The sequence below is a fragment of the Humulus lupulus genome, chromosome 3, assembly GCF_963169125.1.
Source record: "Humulus lupulus chromosome 3, drHumLupu1.1, whole genome shotgun sequence".
Classification (NCBI taxonomy): Eukaryota; Viridiplantae; Streptophyta; class Magnoliopsida; order Rosales; family Cannabaceae; genus Humulus; species Humulus lupulus.
In genome coordinates, this window is record NC_084795.1 from 238,886,820 (window position 1) to 238,893,934 (window position 7,115).

Here is a 7,115-nt window from a genome sequence, read left to right on the forward strand (position 1 = left end):
GTTTAATGAGAAAGGACAATAGTTATTATTACAGCTTCTGGATAGTTAAAAGCCTCACCTTCTCTAGTACTAGTCAAGCACAAAATAATGACAGAGTAAAGAAATTTTTGAACTTTTCTATCCTAAAGTTTACAGTATATGAACTAGTTACCCATTGGAATAAAATTAGTGCAAGTAAAATATATCAGAGAGAGCATAGTTACCAATGTCTCTTTTATTCCACAGCTAAACTCTCAATAGAAATTTAAAAGAATAAATGTCAAACACGAGATCACTTCACATGAGTATATGTAGAAAGCATAAGCTTAGATATGACCACGAACTATGACTTTAGATCATTAAGAAAACATGTAAACAAAACCAAAGAACTATATAAATGATATTAGAATGTCAAACTAGGAATGCATTGCAAGAGAAGGAAAGCTTATAGATTACCCCTAACAATGTGACCAAGATACGAGCTCCACTGCATCCTAATGGGTGTCCCAATGATACAGCCCCACCATGTACGTTAAGGCTTTCCTGAGATATTTGGAAATTGGAAGAGTAAAAAAATGTAGATAAGGATAGTGACAAAATGGAGCAAAGCTGAAATGCATTGTGGACAGATGAATGACTATAAAAATTGCAGAAAATGGAAGAGTGATCACATTTAAAATAGCATACATTTCAGACTTAAGAGTAAATCAACTTGAAAGAAATAATCTAGTTTTCTCCAAACTCACAGGATTAAGACCAAGCAGCTTTTGATTGGCTAGAGCTACAACCTAGAGAGAAGAAGGACAAATATAAATGAATGAAAAAAAATGCTTACTAAATCAGGAACAGTATAGGGATTACAAGTGCTAAAATCTTACAGAAAACGCTTCATTTATTTCATAGTAATCAATCTGAGAAGCATCTAAACTAGCATTTGAAATAGCTTTTGGTATCACAAGGGCTGGAGCAGTTGTAAAGAATTCAGGTGCCTGCAAAGATAAACCAACATTTGAAATAGCTTTCTTAATTTTGCAGCATCAAACTATGAAGAGAGACAAAAACAAATTAAAAGTACTGAAGCAAGTATTGAAAAATCTGACTTAAAATCTACTTTTAACTAGAAAACCTTACTATGACAGAAGCAAAAAACCAGAGTTTGCAAGTAGAAGCAACTAATGTCAAATGCAAACTAAAATCTTTGAATAGACTCCCAATCTTCAAAACTTAGTATCATCGCTACCCTTAAAATAAGCATGGAAATGAGTAGAATTTCTAGTACAATAATAACTTACCCAGAAAATAGCAGCAGACCTTGACAGAAATGGCAGATGTTCTGGATATCGCATGTAATATGAACATTCTTTCTCACCCTGCGATATAAACCACATAAGATGACCACAAGCAACTATTGCAGCTTTTATATGTTGAAAGGTTAAAATATAGACAGAACAATGATGTTATACCACTCAGATTGGAAGACCAACAAAGTTAAACTCTAGAACTGGTGCTAATGGTGCTGCATAAGTCTTTCCTCTAGTGTTGTTATATTTACACGCTTTTCCAAATTTACATCCCCCTGACCTCAAATAATACTGTAAGAATCTTAAGATTTTATAGCACCATAAATCTATTATTAGTCCAAAAGACACATTGCAGTCAAATATGTGGTATTAAAAGAGAGTAAAAAAATATCCTGAAATCTTATAATACATAGCTTTTAGTAGAGTACATCATGAGTAGAAGAATGGACTTAGTTAGAGAGCATGAGGGAAATAGTAAAAAAAGAGAATCATAATTTTCTGGAAAAATCTCTATTTCTCTTCTGAACTATAAGTGCTATAATAATGACTCAAAATCTCTATTTCCTAAACTACTATCTAGCTTTAGAAGACAAACAAGCTTCTAAAAATAAGCTCAGAAACTATACATACTCAATAAACTAACCTTGCATTTCCTAAAGTTTCATGAAAAGTTTAAGAGAAACAGTCAAGAATAGACATAAAAAGGAAGTGAGGAAAACAAGAGAAGCTTACATGACAAAGAATGACAGAGGTGGAGCCATTATAGCCAACCACAAACAAAAACCCCATGTGGCAGCAAGGTCTAGAGACTAGCTTAAACTTAAACTCTCCAGGCCATTTCTTTTTTTTTTTCTTCAGAATTTTCACTTAAATGTAGTCAAAGCTCAAAGGCCTCCAAACATAAGGAATATCACCACAAATAGAATATAGATTAATATGAGGAAAGCATCAAAGGATTTAAACAAAAATTGAGTCACGGCTTGATTATCACAATTTCCAAGTCCGAGAGCTAAAACTAAGAAACAAGCAAAACAAAAGCCCAAAGCTGGAGGTCAGCCAAAGCCACATTCAAGATGCTAAGATATATTAGAGCTTTGTTTTGTTTGAAGAAAAACAAGCACTTTCAACTTACAAGCATCTTAAATCTAGGCTTCCTTGGCAATATTGTTATCATATAAAGTATATTTCAGCCACTAGTTAAACCTCTGTTTCGAAAACGCTAAATGTGATTGAGGCTAAATGTGTTACAGTTGAGAACAACAACAAAAGGCTAGCTACGATAGAGTGGAAAAGAAAATGCTACCAGCAAGAACCAGCCCACTGTGGCATTGTGCTTGTTTCACGTTGAGCAGGTTTTCCAGATAAAGGATCTGTGGTTTTAACCTGAAAATAATTAATACCAATTAGTTTTATGAGGATTGACCTTAAATTAAACCACATAAAAGAGTTTCAAAGAAATAGAAGGATCAACACTAATGTTTAAACATAAAACAAGAGAAACATATCCCGTTTTCATCTGCATAGTGAATAAATAAAATAAGAAAATAAGTTAAAATGACAATGATATCATAAACAAACTCACTCGATAAAATTAACTTCCATTTAAAAGTAAACATTTCCAATAGATAGACTTCAGCAATTGATGATTTCAGATTTTTATAATCTTTAAGAACAGTAGACTTTTTTCTTTCTTCTTCTTTTCTTATTTGGTCTTATTGAATAAATGTAAAGTAAGTATAGACTTGGAAATGTTTATCACATTAAATAGAAATAAAAAAGACTTTTTTCTTTCTTCTTCTTTTCTTATTTGGTCTTACGTTCATCTGTTGTTAAAATTGGCTTTTGTTATAAGAAGAAGACTGAAAAGAACAAAGAATAAATTTAGACAAAAGAAGGAGGTTATATAATATTGAACAACAAATCCAAGAAAAAAGTTTTAAGCAATAGACACTTGAAACATATTTATTAAGTGCAGTACAAATAAGAGCAAAAATGAAGGAAGCTATTCTAAAATACTGAGGAAAATTACCTGTTGTTTGAGACATTCATTGTAAAGTTGTCGCCAACCAAGTTACTGCCAAAAAAAATGATAGTTTTTTTTATACAGAAAGAGTTAACCAAATGTACCAGTGAGTTTCTTAATTAACGTATAGTTTTTGTAACTGTTGGAGCTCTCCGTTATTCGATGAAATTGTACCAGTGATATTGTTGTTCCTAAGTACTCTGCAGGTTTTTTTTAATAGTTGTTAGATTATATCTCAAAGCAGAACATCACAGAAGAAAAAAGATATGTTTGAATTTGAATGATTTATTAGAAAGGGTGTAATAATGTGTTGAAACCATGTTACTTACAAGGTACTTAGAGACTTCATATCCTTGATAAATGCAAGAGAAGAACTTACATTAGATATTTCACTTAACCGCGTACAGATAATTCACACTAAATATTGTTAGCATTAAAAACGTGCATATAAATATGAAAATAATTATTAAATATAGTACTCACAAGTCTAATCGGGAAGTCAGATTCGCGACCGTTGATGGTATAGGTCCCATATTTAGTATTATTAATCAGACCAAAAATAAGTAAAAATTACACACAATAAACACAATTTTTAATTAAATTAATGAAATGGTTGAAAAAGGTGTATGAAGAAATTCATGGAGAGGAATCTGATATTGAGAAAAACAGTCAAATTTGGAAACAATATTGAAATTCCTTCAGTTTCCTTCTATTTGAAATTCCTTCTGTTTGAAAATGAAAAAGGCATTCAGATCTTTATTGTTTGTTCCTATGTGGACTTTATGTTTTTTGTTTTACAAACGGTTCCATCATCATTTATGTAAATATCCTTAGATATGCTAGTCATATTTTCTAGTCACCATGAACATCATATGTAGACCACAATTCAACAAAATAGGTAGAAGTAAAGTTTAAAATTATAAAAATCTGACAAAAAACTTATCAACTAGTAAGGTCTGTCTACTCAAAACAGGTTTAATTAATTAGAATTTGTAAAAGTAATGTCCCCAAAAAATTAAGCTTCAATCAAAACATTTAAAATTATGATTATTTTAGCACTAGACATATATATCCTTGAAGTCATAATGCAATTAAGAAAAATACAAATTTTGAAATAAAAAAAGTAATAAGAACACTTACAAAAAAAAATTGCAACATGAACAACTAACACTAAACGAAATCAAAACATAGTAGTCATTTGAGATAAAGCCCTCAGTTCTTTTAGAGATACACATTTTAAAAACATATTAAAATGGAGCCTTTTTTATACTCAAGCACATAACCATGATTTTCATTAAAACCAGTTTGCATCTTCACCAATCTAGAGAGAGAATGCAAAGAAGAAAAAAAAGATCATCTTGTTACCATGTAAAGATGGAAACGCTTATGATGAAAAATCATGGACCTATTTGAAACTACTACTATTTTCATTATTGGGCTAATGAAACTACAATCCTCAACATTAAAACAAGAACATAGACAAATACATTTTACTAAGCTATACATAGATTGAATTTAGTTCAACAATTCAACTCGTTCACTTATTCAGAACAATTCACATGAAATAAGATTTTACAATTCTCCTGATTCAAGTAATGAATTTTTCATGTCAATCGATGATAAAACATAAAGGGGGTTAATGTAGTACACTGAGGAACATATTAACGTACAACAGTACATGTAACATATAATAGTTATTAAAAGCCCTCAGATCTCATAGCTAAATCAGATCATTAACAAAATAACCACCGACTTTTCATCAATGCCAATCTACATCTTCAATAACCTCGTAAGAGAGAGAGAGAGAGAGAGAGAGAGAGAGAGGATAAAAAAGAAGAAGAGGATGATGATGATGATGATGATGAAGATGAAGATGATGAGGCAAAAAAGACGTAGCGGCTCATGATGAAAAGCCAAGGCATTGTTTTCAACATTGAGTTTTTCCATCACAGAGCAAAGGATACTACCATTTGTAAAACCCACTAACATTAAAAGGAAAATACAGTAAGATCAACTTTACAACTTACAAATAAAAAATCAGTACATAAGTTATATTGTAGACATCATTAGTTACTAATCATGGATTAAGTTCAGTTCGACATTACATATGATTTTTCAAGAGTATAGGAGTGAGGAAGAGAGCATAAGGATTGCGACTAGGAGCCATCTCAATGAAGATGTTGACACATTAAAAATGTCATCACAAATCAGCAACTCAAGTTATACATGATCTAAGGATCTGTAATGGATGTGAACAACCATTGAGGAAACACAAATTCATCATAGAAGTAACAAGAGCAACCCATTAAATCTAACAAATGTATTATTAGAGAGCCCTCAGATCTCATAGCTATATCTGATCATTAACAATATTAACCACAGATTATTTTCAAAGCCCATTTACATCTTCACCCACCTCGTAAGAGATAGAGAGAGTAGTAGTAGTAGTAGTAGTAAAGAAGGAATGAAAGAGAGAGAGATAGATAGATAGATATGATGGTGGTGGTGGCGATAATGAGGTGGCAAAGATGTAAAGGGAAATTATGAAAAACCAAGGAGAATTTGTTTCCAATAATGAGTTTTTCCATCACAGGGTAGAAATACTATTATACATGATATAATCATCACCAGAAGTCAATTGAAAAGATCAGTGAACAATACAATGTAGAAATAAACACAAAAATGAAGTGAAAGTTCCTCCCTTTAAGTGGGTAGGTTCATATAAAGCTTTCTAGCCTGCATGTCCATCAATTAACACAGCAAAAAAACTACTCATAAACATTTTCCATCATCTATTAAAGAACCCATTAACATACCAAACCAGAACAACAAAATAAACATTGAGTGAGAAAAATGCAAAGAAAAAAGCTCAAACTAGAGCCATAATCATAGAGATTGAGTTCAGTTGGAAATTAAATATGATTTTTCAAGAGAATGCGAGTGAGGACGAGAGCTTAAGGATTGTAAAACATAGGTAGAGCGAGAGTATGAGAGACAATTAAATTTGCAATACAAACAACCAGAAACTAACTTATTGATGTTATTTAGAAGATGTAAACAACTGGGAATGGGACAAGTTAAAATATCGACACAAATGAGAAACTCAAAGTCAGACGTGATCTAAGGATACGGTAAAAAGTAACAGATGTGATCATCCACTGATGAAACAAATAGGCATTAGAGAAGTAACAAGAAAAACCCATTAAATGTAATCACTGTATTATTAGAAAGCCCTCAGATCTCATAGCTATATCAGATCATTACCCTTGTTAACCACATATTTTTCTTCGAAGCCCATTTACAACTTCACCCACCAGTGCTCATAGATAATTATCCAAAAGAGAAAAGGCAACTTTTAAGCTATTGTTTGCAAAGTGTCAATAAGGAAAACACAAGGATTCACCATTTGTATCGGCTAAATCCAAATAATAACAAAGAAAACTGCCGTGAGCCAAACACAAAAACAGAGAAGAGAGAGAAAGAAAAAAAACAAAAGGAGAATCAGAAAAGATACATACTGCCGTGCCTACCTTCGTTGAGCCCTTCGGCTATGTTGAGCTCTGCCACGGTTGAACCCCACCGATGCACCTGCCACAACGAGCCCCCAAGCCTCCACGTCCTGCCCAGCCCCTGCGCCGTCGAGCCCAGACCCGAGACCCCCCACCCACCGTCGAGCCCAGCCCTCGGGCCACCAGTTGTTGCTGTCGAGCCCAGCCCCGAGCCACCAGTTGTTGCTGTCAAGCCCAGCCCTGAGCCCCTTGCCGCCGAACAGCCCGACCCTGACCCCCTTGCCGCCGTCGACCAGCATTCCC

At 33.2% G+C, this 7,115-nt stretch overlaps 1 long non-coding RNA gene across 1 annotated transcript; it reads right to left on the bottom strand.

Moving 5' to 3' along the window:
* Positions 1-431: 431 nt before the first annotated feature.
* Positions 432-994, bottom strand: LOC133821574 (uncharacterized). Its single transcript, XR_009887677.1, has 3 exons — positions 858-994; positions 726-767; positions 432-522 (listed from the first exon to the last, which is right to left on the bottom strand). It is a non-coding gene; the product is annotated as an uncharacterized LOC133821574 (long non-coding RNA).
* Between the last annotated feature and the right edge of the window lie 6,121 nt (positions 995-7,115).